Below are 17,163 nucleotides of genomic sequence, written 5' to 3'. Positions count from 1 at the left end.
TTTATTTGTCTTCACAGCTGGTAAATAAATTCATATTCTGAAAAACAAACATAAAAACAGTTTATTTAAAGCTGAAACTTTCTGCACGCTGTCGCCCTCTGCAGCACTGAGAGGGAACTGAAATCATGTTTCCAACTACAGAGTTGTTGTGGAAGCTGTCTGTTTATTGTGAATCAACCACTGCAATATCTGGATAATGTGACATTCAACAAAGTGTGACAGAACTGAGATCATGTTCCATGTGTGAAAATATACAGTATACTGCACAAGAAGCTAATCAGGATTCCTCAAAAACAATTAATTACAGCATGTACACATTTAAAATAATAGTTTGCATAGCAGCTCTAATCCTAAATATCTGTAATATAACGAACTCTACAGAGAAAAAAATAAGCTTGCATTAGTTCAGACAGAACAGTCAGTAAATTATAAATCAATTGAGTCACACACCACCTGACATTCAACTGATCTAAATAATCAATCATGTTTGACACGTCGACATGATTCAGTTCAAGCTGCCATCAGCACATTCTTCTCAAAGCTTCTGCTACATGCTGTTACTGACTGTCTGTGCTGCTCACTTCTACCTGCTGCTGCTGCTGAAAACTGAACATGAAAACGTCCACATCATCCTCTACAGCCTCTCTCTCCACTGTCATATTTCACTGTTGTACTACTTTCTGCTTCCATCAGGTGAGTCCAGCCTCTGGTTCAACTGCATCACAACAAAATCACATGAAATTTAGGTGAGTTACTTCTCATAACTGTAACTATGAATCTGATGTCGGCCTGTTTTTTCCCTTTCATGATGCTCCAGCCTGACTGGACTTTACTCCACGTCTTCCTGCTCCTCTGTGTCTTCTGTCTGTGCTGCAGCAACAACCTAAAAGTCTGAGACGTTCTCACACACAGGAGAAGAGTCCAACTGATGGGGAGAGATGTCAAAATGAGGATTAATGGATCTCATTCATGAAACTTGCATATAATTAGATTAAATTAACGATGTATTAAATCATGTTTAAAACTGAATTATTTAATGCTAAAGTTGTGTTCAGGTTAAATACATCACAAGTTTCTACTCTGCAAGTTGTATTTTAAATATAAATTCACTTCACAGCTTCATGTTGACAATATAAATGTGATTTTTGGGTAAGTTCTGTCAATAAGGTCTCTCTCTCACCTCTGTAGTCTCTACAGGTTCATTCAGTTCGGTGGTGGAGCTCTGAGTTTTCTTCTTCCTGGATTGAATCCAACAAAAACAAGAAATAGTTAGCTAAATGACATTCATGACTTAAAACTATGTAAATGTTTTAATAAGAAAATAAAAGAACAAATGTCTTCTTTATCATTTTACCTTGCCCACAGACTCAAGAGAAGCAGAGGAATCAGCATCAGGACCACCAGAATCAACCTGATGATATTTATTATAAATACTGATTTCCCTAAAAATTGAGATCAACAGAAAGGAGATCTGGCTTATCAATAAGTGCAGTATACAGGTGTGTGTGTGTGTGTGTGTGTGTGTGTGTGTGTGTGTGTGTGTGTGTGTGTGTGTGTGTGTGTGTGTCTGAAGGTCAGTGAGCATAACTTACCTGATCCAACAGTCAGATATAAGGTGGAGTTATGACGTCCTCTTCTGTTCTGGGCTTCACAGTAATAATTCCCACTGTGTTCAGGTCTGACATCAGTGATGGTGAAAATCTGTCCTGATGCTTTTGGTGAGTCTTCATTCTCCTTGTACCAGGTATAATTAGCTGCTGGGTTAGCATCACTGCTACAGGTCAGATTCACTGAACTGCCCTCCACTATCTCACCAGAGAAACTCACTGACACAGAGGGAAGCTTTGGAGCATCTGGAGGAAATGTATGACAATGAATGAACTATAAAATGAGGAAGGGTTGCATTAGTACAACATGTTGTATTGGAGCTGCTCAGTGAACTACAGCAGCAGACTGAATGTGAAGCAGGTAGAGCTGAAGAAAGCAGACATGATCAGAAACGTTTGCCCAACAGCTTTATGTTTTTTTTTTAAATGAGCAGATTTACTCACATTCCACATCAATAAAGGTGTATTCAGATGTCCTCTTCCCCAGCTGGTTCTCAGCTGTACAGTAATACTCTCCAGAGTCAGAGGACTGGATGGAGCTGAAGTCAAGCTGTGGTCCTTTACTGAGAGGTTGAAGGTCTGGATTTACATTCTTCTTGTACCAGATGTATTTAGCTGCTGGGTTAGCATCACTGCTACAGGTCAGAGTCACTGAACTGTCCTCCACTATCTCACCAGAAGGACTCACTGACACAGAGGGAAGCTTTGGAGGATCTGTAGGAGATACAGACACACATTAACTTGAAGAATAGAATATGTTGTCATATGTCAGATGATAGACATGATCAGAAATGTTTGACAAGTCCAACATCCTTGTACGTATGTGTGTACATGTGTGAGTGAGTAAGTGAGTGTGTGTGTGTGTGTGTGTGTGTGTGTGTGTGTGTGTGTGTGTGTATGTGTGTGTGTGTATGTGTGTGTGTGTGTTCAGATTCTGCTTGCTGTGTTATTGGCCCTGTAGTTTCAGATAGCTCTACCTGCCTTGCTGTCACACATCTTTCTTGTCTTGTTCTATAAATCCTGCTGTGACATCACGTTGCTTGTATTGTGTGTCCTGCACTTGACTACACTTACACACCTTAGAACGAGCCAACATGTTATTAAAAAAACAATTGACATCACATTTTGGTCTGAGTAAAATAGTTATGTTGATAAAAGTACAAAGTATAAATGAAAAAATGTAAGAGTTAAAACTGGGTCTGACTTGTTGTAGACTATGTGGGTCAAAGTTTTCACTTGATGTGTTAGTGGAACATTGTAGAGAAAACTCACACACTGAAGGAGAGGGGAAAGACTCATATCCTGATAGAGCACAAGAATACTCGTCCTCAGGATTAATTGGGTGCGGATGAAAATAAACTTTGTTTCCCTCCATTAGCTGGCCATTCTTGTACCAGATGTAGTAATGATGCACAAGCAGCTGACAATTGCTGTGACATGTCAGCTCTGTCCAGGTGGGATGCTGGTTGGGGGAAGATTTTCTAACATGCACTTGGAAGTCTGGATCTGTGAACAACAAACAGAAATGTCATTTCAGAATTAACTGTCAACATACAGCACATACAAGCAAATATTCACATGTTCACAGTAACATTTCCTAAATTATCTGAAACATCTGAATCTAACTGATCACAACATCAAGGAATCAACCATTTATAGAAAATGGTTATAAAGTTAGATTTGATGGAAAAGAACCTGCTCTTTGAGGGAGCTCTCAGAGAATCCAAGCAGTAATGAAGATTCTGCTAAATAACCTTAATAATCACATAGATGAACATTAGATGTGAGAGAAATAAAGAATAGCAAAAGCATAATACATAATGAGGAGATTGGGGCAGCAGATGGTGTCAGCATTAGCATGTAAGCAAAGTAATAGTAAGAAGTGTCAGCTTATAATGGAAGCACTGTCCACTTCTATGAATATGATGACCGTTAACAGTCAGCTGGTAGCCAAGCAGCTGGTAAAGCTCTGTGCTCTGCCTGAACTAATGTTTTGCTCCATTTAAAATGAAAACGTTACCTGTTACAGTCAAAGTGACTCCAGGTGAGGCAGAATATTTCCCTTTTGGTTGGTTTGTTATGAACCTGAACTTGTACTCAGCTGAGTCGCTCTCTCTCAGGTCTGTGATTCTCAGAGTGCAGTCGTTCTTATCACAGTGATACTGAACACGACCTGAATACTCTGAGTCTGTTCTCAGATCCAAATATTGATTACCATCCATTTTAGTGAACCATAAAGTTTTGTCAACTGTAATATCAAGGTTATCTATTCTGGATGGGCATCTGTAGGTGCAGCTTATGTACACTGTTGATCCTTTGAAGGCACAGATCTGAGTAGAAGAGTACGTCACTCCCCAGTGACCCACTGTAACACAGAACACAACAGAATCCACAACGAGACTCATAACAACATCAGAGAACAGACTTTAATCTATTAAAGTCTGTTAATGATTAATGTAATTTATATGTTATGCAGATACTTCATAACTGCTAAGATACTGCATGGGCCTCCTTCTTTCCACCTCCAAGAAGGACATGAGACTAATTTATGAAGCTTATGGCACCAACACAAGGACAAACATTAAGAGTGTTTTACACTTGAGTACCACAAAATGAAATCAATAATACAATGTTGTTCAGGTGTGAATCAATACAGTAAAAGTTGAAAGTTAATCGAGATATAATTTGATAAAGGAAATGTATAACCATGAGATGTGGAGCCATGTATACTGTAGAGTATCAAATGATCTTATAGCACTCTGGGAAATGTAGTATTTGGCATTACTCCTTTTAGTTAAGAATGCTCTTGAATAAACTATAGAACTGAACTACACACATTTCATAGTGCATTTTTTCCTTTAAAGAGTAACTTAACACCAGCTGAAACCTTGTCTCTACTGCCCTCCAGTGGTTTAAACTCTGACGCAGAAGTGCACTCCTGGGTGTGTCAGTACACTGTGACAACACTGTTTGATGTGGTGACAGGTGCAACAGTTCCTGTATGTGTATATTTATGGAATCAAATAATGGTCATAAATATTTTGAGCTTGTGAAATGGTTAGCTGATGTACCATAACTGAATGTGTCTTAAATATGGGTGATATCACTTCCCTCTCTGTACTGGTCCCATTAAGCTCTTGGGATACTGCTGTAGGTATCCCAACATCAATACAACCTTTGAAGCACCACTGACATACATATTTGATAATGTCTGACAGCTATAGGCTACATGGATAAAAACACATACAGGAACAGTCATGCACACATAATGCTTAATATTGGAGACATCAAGCCTCAAGCTTTATTCAAGTACATTCTTAACTGAAAGGAGTAATGCCATGTGTGAAAAAGTTTTGTGCATACAGATATAACTTGCACACGTGTAAAAAGATTTTGTAGCTGTAGAAATATTTTGTTGATGTGTAATTATAATTTGCACAGGATTTTTTTCAACAGTGAGGTTTTACAAAGTCTGAGAGACGGACACACAAATTTCCTACCTGTGTGTGCGACATTGAAGTTAAAAGTACAAACTACAAGGTTGTATGAACTGTAAGTTGAAATTTTGACCCTGTTTTTACATGTGAATCTGATTGGTCAAACGCCAAGTCAATCTGTCCAATCAGAGGGCAGATGGTTCCATTGTGTTCATCCCCCTGCAGGTGCAACAGAACATGTTAATGCTGAAAAAGCATGAGGCTTGATGTCTCCGACATTAAGCATTGTGCATGTGTGCACATTCAGTAATGACAGCCTGGTCGCCAGCAAACCACAGAAACGTTGAACATCTACGTTTCAGCACGTGTAATTCGTAGCATATTAACATTTCTACAAAACGTATCATATCAACATTTCTAAAGTGACGTAGTTCACATGCAATCTATATGAGCTGACTTCCCTATTAGGAGGAGGAGGGGTCGGTGGTTGGTTTGTAAGTTTCTTGACAGTAAGTTGGAAATCAGCAGAGACCACCTCGAAACCAATGCCCGCTTCCCATTTCAACCGACAAAAGCAGGTGTTTTTAGCAAGACATCAGGACATTTGCAGTCATTTTTCTGGCGAGAAAACCGGTGTTTTTAGTGAGACATTGGCTGTTTTTATTGTATTTGTTATTTTATTTGAACCCAAACCATGATCTTTCCCTAACCCTAACCAAGTGGTCTTTGTGCCTAAACCTAACCAGACCTTAATCACAGTGTTGTCACATCATAAAACATCATTATTCAATGGGTAGAAATGTTAACATGCTACGTTTGTAGAAATGTTGATATGATACGTATTACACGTGTTGAAACGTATATATTCAACGTTTCTGTGGTTTACAGAAACGTTCAATGCCAAAGTTTTGTTCTGGTGATTGGGTTGGTTATGGTACATTAGCTAAAACACTCCACTAGATAGTGTAAAAGACTGTGATGTAAACTCACACAGTGAAGGAGAGGGGAACTTCTCATGTCCTTTCACAGCACAGGAATAGCTGTACGCAGAATAAAATTCGCCTGAATAAGAATTAGATGTTTGTCCCCAAATGTGCCGTCCATTCTTGTTCCAGATGTAGGAAGAACCATCAGGTAGATGACAGCTGCTGTGACACTTCAGCTCTGCCAGGGGATAATCCTGGTTGATAATTAATCTGCTCACCTGCACCTGGAGATCTGCATATATGAATAAAGAAAAAAAAAAAGTAAAGAAAAGAAAGTTAAACTTAACTGTCAACATTCACACATACAAGCACACACACGTACACTTGTGTCCACCGTTTGGATTAATTTATTAAATTATTAAATCTTCAGATGAAATTGTTACCTGTGACAGTCAAAGTGACTCCAGGTGAATCAGTAAATCTCCCTCCTGGTTGGTTTGTTATGAACATGAACTTGTACTCAGCTGAGTCGCTCTCTCTCAGGTCTGTGATTCTCAGAGTGCAGTCGTTCTTATCACAGTGATACTGAACACGACCTGAATACACCAGATCTGTTCTCAGATCCACATACACATCATTACTCTCCTTTGTAAACCAGAATGTTTTCTCAACTGTATTATCATGGTCATTTATTCTGGATGGGTATCTGTAGGTGCAGCGTATGTCCACTGTTGATCCTTTTAAGGCACAAATCTGAGTAGAAGTGTAAGTCACTCCCCAGTCATTCTGACCCTGTACCACTGTAACACAGAGCACATCAAGCTAAGAATCAGTGAATAAGACAAAGTCGATAATGGTACCATTATGATTTTATCTTCTTGCTCTGCTTGTTTGTTGTGTTTTTTGAAAAGCTGAAGCTAAACGCCTGAGAAGTGTAATTTATATGTTATCAAACACAAAGTCCTTCAAATATAAAATGACTGATTGATACAATGACAATTTAACTAACTGTTTTGAGAGGCAGCAGCATGCCGGTAATACAACCTATGTTGTTTTCACCTCATTAAAATTCATTAAACTGCTTTTTAGGCACTTTATAACTAACTTATAACTGAATTTATAATGTAAAGAAACAGTTTTAGATGCTGTTTACAGTTAATCTCTCTGTGCACTGAGACAGAACATCGGACAGTCTGAAGGTGCAGTGAAGGAACAAGAATGTAGCTATGAACATTAATGCAGTTTTACTGAACAGGAAAAGAAGAAGAAAATGAATAATTAAAGAGTCTGTGTTTTTCTTGGTTAGTTTCTTCTGTTAGTTCTCTGGTCAAGTTGCTGTTGAATTAAGTTTGTAAACTACAGAGAAACACAGAATATGAATTGAGAGAAACTGTTAAAAGTGGCAAAAATGACACAGGTGGATATTCACTTTTATAGGGAGGGGCTGTTACTGGTATTATTTTTGCCTTCATTCAACAGCTATATTTTACACAGGAATAAACAGAAGTGAATGTTTGGTGTTGTAGAGCTTAAAAGTTATTCATCATACTGCATCACACATACATCAAACCTAGAAAAGTGCTGATCTGGGATATTTTATATTTACTTTCTCAAAATCACTTCATGCTGCTCTGAATAAGTGTGTTAAATGTCCTACAATGTAAATGTAGATATACAGTACCTGACACAGAGAGAAGGAAGACAACAAATCCACTGGCTGCTGCTGTTAAACTCATAGCTGCTCCTCTTGTGTCTCTATCTGGCTTCAGACACAATACAACAACAAATGAATACTGGCACAAGAAATAGCCAACTTCTATCAATAAACTATTCTACATAGAACATAGAAAGATGTTGCCTTGAGAGAAGGAAGACAACAAATCCACTCGCTGCTGCTGTTAAACTCATAGCTGCTCCTCTCATCTCTCTGTGAGGCTTCAGAGACAATAAGATACATCACATAATGTACAAACCATGTAATAGTCATATCAGTAAACTATTCTACTTACAACAGAGAATGACGTTGTCTGTTGAGATGCCTGTCCTCTGTGAACTGTAAGCAGAAGTCAGATATAAGGCTTAAATTAGATGACTTGTTTTGGAGCCAAGGAAGAATGATTAAAAGTCAGCACTCAGCTTCAATTGATGATGAACCACAAACCAAGCCAGAAATATTGGTGCAGTCTTGTACTCAGACCTGAATTTCAACAGCCACATTAAGACAATTACAAAGTCAGCCTACTGTCACCTGAAGAATATATCAAGAATTAAAGGACTTATGGAAAAACTTGTCCATACATTTATCTTCAGTAGACTCGACAACACTGTCTTCACAGGTCTCCCTAAAAGATCGATCAGACAGCTGCAGCTGATTCAGAACGCTGCTGCTCGAGTCCTCACTAAGACTAAGAAAGTGGATCATATCACTCCAGTTCTCAGATCTTTACACTGGCTTCCAGTCTGTCAAAGAATTGATTTTAAAATACTGCTGTTGATTTATAAAGCGCTGAATGGTTTAGGGTTAAAATACATTTCTGATCCGCTGCTACATTATGAATCATCTAGACCTCTCAGGTTGTCTGGGACAGGTCTGCTTTCTGTCCCCAGAGTAAAAACTAAACATGAAGAAGCAGTGTTCAGTTTTTATGCTCCACATATCTGGAACAAACTCCCAGGAAACTGTAGGTCTGCTGCAACTCTCAGTTCTTTTAAATCACAGCTGAAGACTTTTCTGTTTGCCACTGCCTTTTATTAAACCAAATTTGAGGGTTAATATTTTACACTGCACTGTAACTTTTATTCTCCTGTTTTATCTCTTATTCTTTTTTAGCTTATTTTTATTTCCAAATTTAACTCTTTTTAATCGTATTTAAATGTCTTTTTACATGTGTTGCTTTTATATTCTGTCTTGATGCCTTTTATGCTCTATGTAAAGCACTTGAATTGCCTTGTTGTTGAAATGTGCTATACAAATAAACCTGTATTGCCTTGATTTCCTTCCTCTTTTTTATCATTATGAAAATGCATGATGTGCCAATTGCCAGCAAAGGCAGAAGTCACAACCAAGTTTTACTGTTTTGCAAAGACTTGATATAATCTATGTTAGAGAGAATAAAAGACCAGTGTTTTGACCTGTTCATAATTTAAAGAGAAAAGAGAAATAATGAGACATTTTTATTACCTAATGGTGCAGACACACCAAATCCATGGACGGATGTCAAGTCAACAGATCCCATTAATTTTCTATGGGGAGCAGGATATCCAGCTGTGTGGTGCATAATGGATATGGAATGGCGAGTTGACAAACCCATTGCCGTATCTGAATTTGTATAATCACAACTCTATGTCTATCCAGCACAACATAGCCAGCTCACGAAATTCAAACTGTCAAACTAGGCAGTTCTGATCAAATATGAATCAAGATTCTGTTACTGCGTTGGCTTTCTCACCTCAAATGTGTTCAGGAACATACATAGTGTACTGTTTAGCTGTAAAATGGGATCATTTGTACCACGGCCGCCACAGCAGAGCAAAAACCAAGCACCGCCCAACTCGTAGTACGTCACCCACCCACCAGAGCATGATGTTAAAAATGAGGTTTTACATCTTTTATGTTTTTGGAATTAAACCTGGGTAAACTCAGACAGGGAAAATCTAAATACAAGATATTTTACTCAGTTATACTGATTTACAGTTAAAAGGATTGTTGGAAAGTGTAAACGTCCTTTCCACAGTTAATCTCTATGTTCACTAAGGCAGGACTTCATACAGTCTGAATGTGCAGTGAAAGAACAGGAATACACCAAACCTGTTAAAATAAATGTAGTTTTACATATCAGTGTAGAGAATGTAACAAGATAAGATAAAAGATTTAACTTTTCTTTTTTTTGTTTGTTTCCTCTATGTTCACTTTGTGGCCAGTGGTTGTGAAAGACACAGGAAGTGTAGAACACTGAGGTGTGGGGGACGATTCACAGCAGCTATGAGTAATCAACCACAAAAAGACAGACTACTGCTCTCAGCAAGAAAATATCAAACTGAGTTAAGAAAGTAATAAAAGAAGCCCACTGTGCAACACATATACCCCTACCCGAAACATGACTTCATTGAGATGAAAGTAGCTGCAGACAGAAATTAGTGGTCCATAACACAAGACTTTCTGGGAAACTTAGTTATTCTAGAGAAGAGCATTCATTTATAGATCCCGCTGTTGTTAACAGCACACATTATTTCAATCAGTCTACAGTGTTCAGGTAAAAGGAGAAATACAGAGAAATGTGTGAAAACATAAATCTGAGGACTTCAGTTATCACCACAATCAAGTCTTGAATAGGCAATGTGATACAAAAAAACTGTATCACAGAAAAATATTTAAACAGAAAAAAAGATTTAATAAATATTTGGTTTTGTAGGCCTTTAAACCTCAGAGACCTGCAGGGGTGTCTGCGCTCTTGGTCGACATTACTGTCTTTCAGAGGCTGTAGTCAACTCAGTTTTAAAGCTAAAATGAAGATACTAGTATCATATGAAACTAGGCAACCTAAGGCATCCATAGGTACCAACCAATACCGCCCATGTTATGCTAGCTTGTCGGGAGGGGGGCTAAATAACACTCCAAAGTTAGGCTAAATTTTGGCGAAGGAAAAAGCCTCAAAGCCTCATGAACCCATGACCACCAATAGAGACCTGGGTCATTTAGAGGATGACAATAAGGTGGTGGTGGGGGGGGGGCAGCAATTTCCAGATCAGAAGTGCTTGCCATCCAATCGCTAAAAAATGCAATTCATACAGATATCTACAAATGTCAAAATTTTCTATACCAAATCACAGCATGATTTTTTCTGTGGTGTCCCTTTAAGTCTTGATGTCTTAATGTGATATTTAGGAGGGATTTTTGACCATTTTATTGATTCTCGTGTGGTCAGAAATGGTTACATTTTACACCGAGTCTTTATAACAAATGGTATCAGCCCAGAAATTGCTGCAACAACGTATGAGACATAATTGAGCATTGGAATGGCCATGATATACTTCCATCATAATGTTCTAAGCAATTATACACTCTAAACTTTCAAAATTTGAACAGACACCTAACCAAAACATAATGTTCATTACAGATTTATGACTAGAAAAACTTGACACACAGTGCTGAGCTGCATCTAAAATAATCTTTAGGTTCCCAGCTTTCAGATGATGTATACCACTTCTATGTGGCATATATTGCTGACCTGCTATCTTCCCCTAAAGGTCCCCTGTCCCCCCCTAAAAAAGGCAAAAATGGGTCTATGGTGGGTCTATAAGGGTTAAATTCACACAGCTTCACACCATACATCAAAATCTAGAGGTAAATCTGGAGTACTTATTTACTTTCTTAAAATTTATTTATGCTGCTCTGTATAAGTGTGCTAAATTCCCTACAATGTAAATGTAAATATACAATACCTGACACAGAGAGAAGAAAGACACCAAATCCACTTGCTGCTGCAGTTAAACTCAAAACTGCTCCTCTCATCTCTCTCTCTGTGACTTCAGATATGTTAAAACCTGTTTTGGAAGAACACACAGGAAGTATACCAGCCACATCAATCAACCTTTGTACTCTGCTAGAATAGAGATAGAAGTTACACTGAACGATAACTTTCCACTGCGGTCAGTGCATAAGCAGCAGGCATGCCAAATGCCCATGTAGCCCATCCAACCACATGTTGTGGCATATTGCATAACATTAACTAACAACACCTTTGCATGAGAGGTGTATTGGAGAGGGGTCTACTATAGTTTTAAATTCAGGATGTATCTACAGTAACAACATTGTGCTATAAGAAATTGCATTTTTAAACTGAAATGCCTGTCAAATAAAACAATATGTAAACAAAAGTAGTGCAGGGTACTATATTCTCCCACCACCAAAACGGTCATGTCCTGATGACAGCAGGTATTATCATGTGTACTACCCGCCACTGAAGTCAGGCTAGTGAGTCATAGATAAGTCTGTTTGGCATCTTTTTCAGTTTCTCAGGTTCTAATTCCCAACAAATCTGACACAGGAGGGTAAAGACAGACATACAGAAACAATACTATTATTTTAATTATTATATAATGCAGACAATGTGACAGCAGGCAGTGGTATTGAAGAATAAGGACCACACCAGCATATAAAAAGACCAAATTGACATTTGCAGGTATGTTTACATGCTGCTAGATATATTGCAGCTGTGTAACTTTTTGTTTGGTGGTTCATTCAGAAAACAAAGGTGCAGGAGGAGATGTGTGTTCATGTTTGTAAGTTAGATAAGAAGAAGAATTTAGCAGAAAAGCTAATGTGGGTTGTTGTTAAGTGTCTGTGGCTCTTGTGTTGTGTCGCAGGATGCTATCAGGCTCAGTGTGACCGTCTGCTCTGCAGAACAACACCTTATCACTTTATGCAAGATTTGATTTTCTGTATGGTACGTTCTCCATCCAAGTAAATGACAAACAATCAGTATTTCATCAAATGGATGCAAACTAGGGGGCGCCATCATGAAATTCTGTCTTTTGGTTTCTAATTCTTTTGAGCAGTGATACAGAGAATATTAATATGCTGTGGCAGATAATGGAAAATGCCATTTAATTTCTGTTGGACTTTAACTTAAACATTGGACTGAGTAGTTCAGGGAAGCTTCAGAGATTTGAGTATGCCAGAATATTTACAAATAAATAGAGTAAAATATGCTTTTGACAAATGTCACACAAGTGTATTTTATTATGTATTTTGTATTTGTCTCTTTCAATACACATAAATCATGCACAGTTACGTGCTGATATACAGTATTTACAATTTGTGGAATTTTCTTCAGTAAAGTTTCATTAGAATCTCAACAACATAACAGCCATACCTGTGTTAAAGGGACAGTTCACCCAAATTGGAAATGCTCACTTACCCATTGTGGTATCTGTCTATAAAAAATGACATTAAAAATTACAACTTTCAGCATGGCTACATACCAGATTTTTTGTGAGCCCTTAAAGTAAACAACAAAAAAAGTCTTTACTCATCCTACATAAACTGCTTTTGTTTATATGTTTTCATTTTTATGGCGGTTTTGGTTTTTATGGCTACCTTGATGCATTCTTGGCCAGGTCTGTCCTTTCCTGTCTGTCTCAGTAACTGTATTTCTGAACTCAGTGCTGCTACCTGCATAAACAATGTCCCAGAAAAATCCATGTATAAATAACAGACAGCAAATTCATGTTGTATTCACATGTTTTTTGTTGACTGTGCTATATAGTGCAAATAATTCATCCCCAGCTTCTTGTTGTCTTGTTCTGTGAAGGAAAAATAAACCATTCTGAGTGACAGTTTATCAATCAATATGTACATTTTTAAATTGTGTAGCGATAAAGATTTTCGTGTGAGAGGAGCTGCTCACCCTGGTGCACTACTGGCACTGTCAAATTTGATATCACTGTACTCAACATCATCCTGCTCCTCTTCCTCTGTTTGTCTGGGGCGCTGAGCTGGTCTGATGTTGGAGTAGAGAGCATCTGGCTGGTCCTGAGAGAAGCTGATGCTGGCATAGTTAAGGTCATCCTGCTGTCCTGCCATTTCACTTTGTGTTGCAGCTGACGGGGAGTCATTCACTGGACCCATGCCTAGCTGATGGGAAAACAACACACATACAAGAGGTTGATCTCTAATTCTAGGGACTGTACAATTACTTTACCAGATAGGCTACTGAGGGTTTCTTGGCACAGCGTTTGATGTTGTTAATTTGGAACTAATCATTGCTTTGCTGATGTAAACAACTGCGATCCTGAGGTTTGAGATCATTGTTTTTGTTGGTGCAATCCTTACTGGCCACCATGCGCGGTTTCAAAGGGGTCGGGGCCGGAGTGTCCAGTGCCACCCTACAATCTGATTGGCCACTGCAGATGCCACCCCAAAATTTCTGTCACCCCATCGGCTTCTACCTTGCTGTGGGTCAGATTTTTGGCCAGCACATTTGTTTCTACCCAGAAACTGTGCCTGTATGGTTGACAGAGGCATGAGGGGCCTTTTTCTGCTTCATTGGTGTGTTCTCTAACAGGGAAATCTCTACTGTATGACCTTGATGCTGAACAACTCACTATCACTCCCGGCAAACACATCTGAGTTTTCAACCAGTAAATTCCTCACCTGAGCTAACTGCTGCTCATCTGAATGAGGATAGTTGAAATCAAATGGAAACGTGCTGATGGCTGCCCCACTGTGGCCCCACTGTGGCCCCACTGTGGCCTCCTGCATGTATACAGAAACCTCCACTTCCTGTGGCCCTGCCTCCTGAAATGCTACAGGGCTGACACCCCCAGCTACCACATCCGCTACATTCATGCATGCCAGGCAAGTGCATAGCATACAAGCACACATCTGTATGACCAACATTCATGACAGGGACCATTAGTTCTCCCTGCAGCCACACAAAAGATGTGTACACTAACAAGTTACTAGGTAGCAACCCTTCCTCCACTCCTAAAGCCTCTACTACCACTGCGAGAACGAGTGTGTTTTTCCCCTAAACTTTATTAAAAACTGCACAACTGCCAGTGTATTCTGTGTCATTTCATCTTTTAGTCTAATTGATTTGTTTGTAGTCGTGGGTTGAAGCTGCAGTCACATTGTGAGGACTGAATCTTTCATTTCTGACTCTGTCAGAAGTTTGCCTCAGGTTGTCTTTGGTCACCAAAACTCCATATCGATTGATGGTGAACAAGTCTCACAGTGTGATCAAGCTGCACTGCTTTGGAGTGACGACTAAAGGTTTTCCCACGTTTCTCTGACCTTTAGGGAGACGGTTATTCAACTTTTTGGTCATTTTACAAGAACATAGTTTGAAGTTCTGTTCCTTAGTTTAGTATAAATTTGGATAAAGAAAGACAAATAACGTGGAACAAAAAGTGTTTTTCAAAGATTTACAAGTTCTCTTTTGCACTGGAAAACTTGACCTCTTCCTCCTTACCTGTGCTCTGTTGTCCGTACTCCCTCCAGGCTCAGACTGATGTGTGAAGCTCTTATTTCTTCTGGATAGGCAAATGAACAATTAGATTAATTAATTAATTAAATAAGGACACAGATTCCAAAATTATAGATGTATTAGTGAACATAGTAGTGATACAGTCTTGCTCACCTAATCCATAGGAAGACAGCAAGAAGTGTAATAGCCAGGAGAAGAGCAGTGATTGTTCCAATAGCTGCTAATTTATATGCAGCTGAATCTGAAGGAAATACTGACAGTTTATTTGGGAATTACAGGACATTTAAATAATTCCAGTTTAATACATCACTACAAAATCTCACGCAGGAGATCTGGTGACTTTGATGGTCATAGCATATGATTCACATCATTTAGATACTCAAGAAACCATCCAGTGACCCATGGTGCCCTGTCTGGAAGCTTCTGCATTTGCTATGTTTCTCCACTTGCTTATTGAGGTTTTTATCACCCACCAGTATTAGGTTAGAAAATATTAAGTTCGCTTTATGTTAAAAACACTTATTGTACAATAGGGGAGAGGCAGCTTTCCTTTGGATAGGGTTGGGACATGGTCAGGTTAAGTGTACTGTAAATGCACACAACTTACCTCCCACTAATGTCAGATATAAGGTGGAGTTATGACGTCCTCTTCTGTTCTGGGCTTCACAGTAATAATTCCCACTGTGCTCAGGTTTGAAGTGAATGATGGTGAAGATCTGTCCTGATGCTTTTGGTGAGTCTTTATTCTCCTTGTACCAGGTATAATTAGCTGGTGGGTTAGCATCACTGCTACAGGTCAGATTCACTGAACTACCCTCCACTATCTCACCAGAGGGACTCACTGACACAGAGGGAAGCTTTGGAGCATCTGAAGGACAATATGTATAAAAATACAACTCATTAACATCTGTCTACAGATCTGATTATGCAGTAAATAAAGGCAAATTAGACCGTTTCTGGGAGCAGCACCACACACTCACGATGGTCATTAATTAAAGATTCAACAGCAAAATCCATTTAAAATCCATCAGTGATGCAGCCTGTGAACAAACACAATTCTCCCCTTCTTTGCCTTTTCACATTTTTAACTTATCACTCTCCCTCTTTTTCTCTGCTCCCTTTTGTGCACCTGGCACCAAATATCGCACAAGCATTGTCTCTTTACGTAAATGTCCTGTCATGTCTGATTGAGGCTGTAAGGAGCATTAACGTAAAAGCCACCAATGTTGGAATGACATAAAGCTCAACAGCTTGCTGAATGTTATGTCTGAAAAGGGCTTTGCTGTATGTCTCTGACAACACACTCCCTAATTTGCATTAGACCATCGAGCTGTTGTAACTAACTGAGATTGAGTTACACTAACTGTGGCATTGTCAGTTAGTAGGTTTAACCACTGGTCCAAACTCTAATTTTACACACACCATCAGTATGTTCAAATATATTGTGTCTTCTTATGTACTTACACTGGACATCTAAGGATAGAGATGAAGAGTTGATCTGTCCATACTGATTCTCAGACTTGCAGTGGTAGATCCCGCTGTCCTCAGAGCTGATGGAGGTGAAATGATAAATGTTTTCTGGCCCATGAAGCAGTGTTTGGTTCTCCTTGTACCAGGTATAATTAGCTGCTGGGTTAGCATCACTGCTACAGGTCAGAGTCACTGAACTGCCCTCCACTATCTCACCAGAGGGATTCACTGACACAGAGGAAAGCTTTGGAGCATCTGGAAGAAATGTATTAACATAGATTATCATGAATTGAGGATGTGTTACAACTGTGGAAAATATTCTATTTCAATAATTAGTATGTAAGTGTGTAGCAACATCTGAAACGTTGGAGGAATGATGAATTTGATGGTTTGAATATCCTGAATAGCAGAGTAAATATGAATGATACTAGTGATTAAAACTGCCTCTTCAACATCTGCTGGAGCTGCTCGGTGAACTAGCAGCAGACTTTGTTACCAGATGCAATAAATCTGACAGATTTAATCTATTTGTTGCATTTAAAAAGCAATTTCACTCACATCTCACATCAATAAAGACATATTCAGATGTCCTCTTCCCCAGCTCATTCTCAGCTGTACAGTAATACTCTCCAGAGTCAGAGGACTGGATGTTGTTGAAAATCAGCTGTGGTTCATTCCTGAGCAGTGTTTGGTTCATCTTGTACCAGGTGAACTTAGCTGCTGGGTTAGCATC

At 38.9% G+C, this 17,163-nt stretch overlaps 1 protein-coding gene and 1 long non-coding RNA gene across 2 annotated transcripts in view; both read right to left on the bottom strand.

The window, feature by feature from the left end:
* Positions 1-17,163, bottom strand: part of LOC121912949 (B-cell receptor CD22-like) — a 105,385-nt gene that overhangs the window by 80,547 nt on the left and 7,675 nt on the right. Inside the window, exon 2 of the mRNA XM_042435532.1 lies at positions 2,682-2,685. The gene's annotated coding sequence lies outside the window, so the exon portion shown is untranslated. The remainder of the gene's footprint in view (positions 1-2,681; positions 2,686-17,163) is intronic.
* LOC121913137 lies at positions 12,741-15,354 on the bottom strand. Its single transcript, XR_006100217.1, has 4 exons — positions 15,114-15,354; positions 14,946-15,006; positions 13,380-13,606; positions 12,741-13,275 (listed from the first exon to the last, which is right to left on the bottom strand). It is a non-coding gene; the product is annotated as an uncharacterized LOC121913137 (long non-coding RNA).

Source organism: Thunnus maccoyii, chromosome 2 (assembly GCF_910596095.1).
Source record: "Thunnus maccoyii chromosome 2, fThuMac1.1, whole genome shotgun sequence".
NCBI classification, from domain to species: Eukaryota; Metazoa; Chordata; class Actinopteri; order Scombriformes; family Scombridae; genus Thunnus; species Thunnus maccoyii.
Note: the sequence above shows the minus strand (reverse complement) of the source record. Positions and strands in the feature narration are given on the sequence as shown.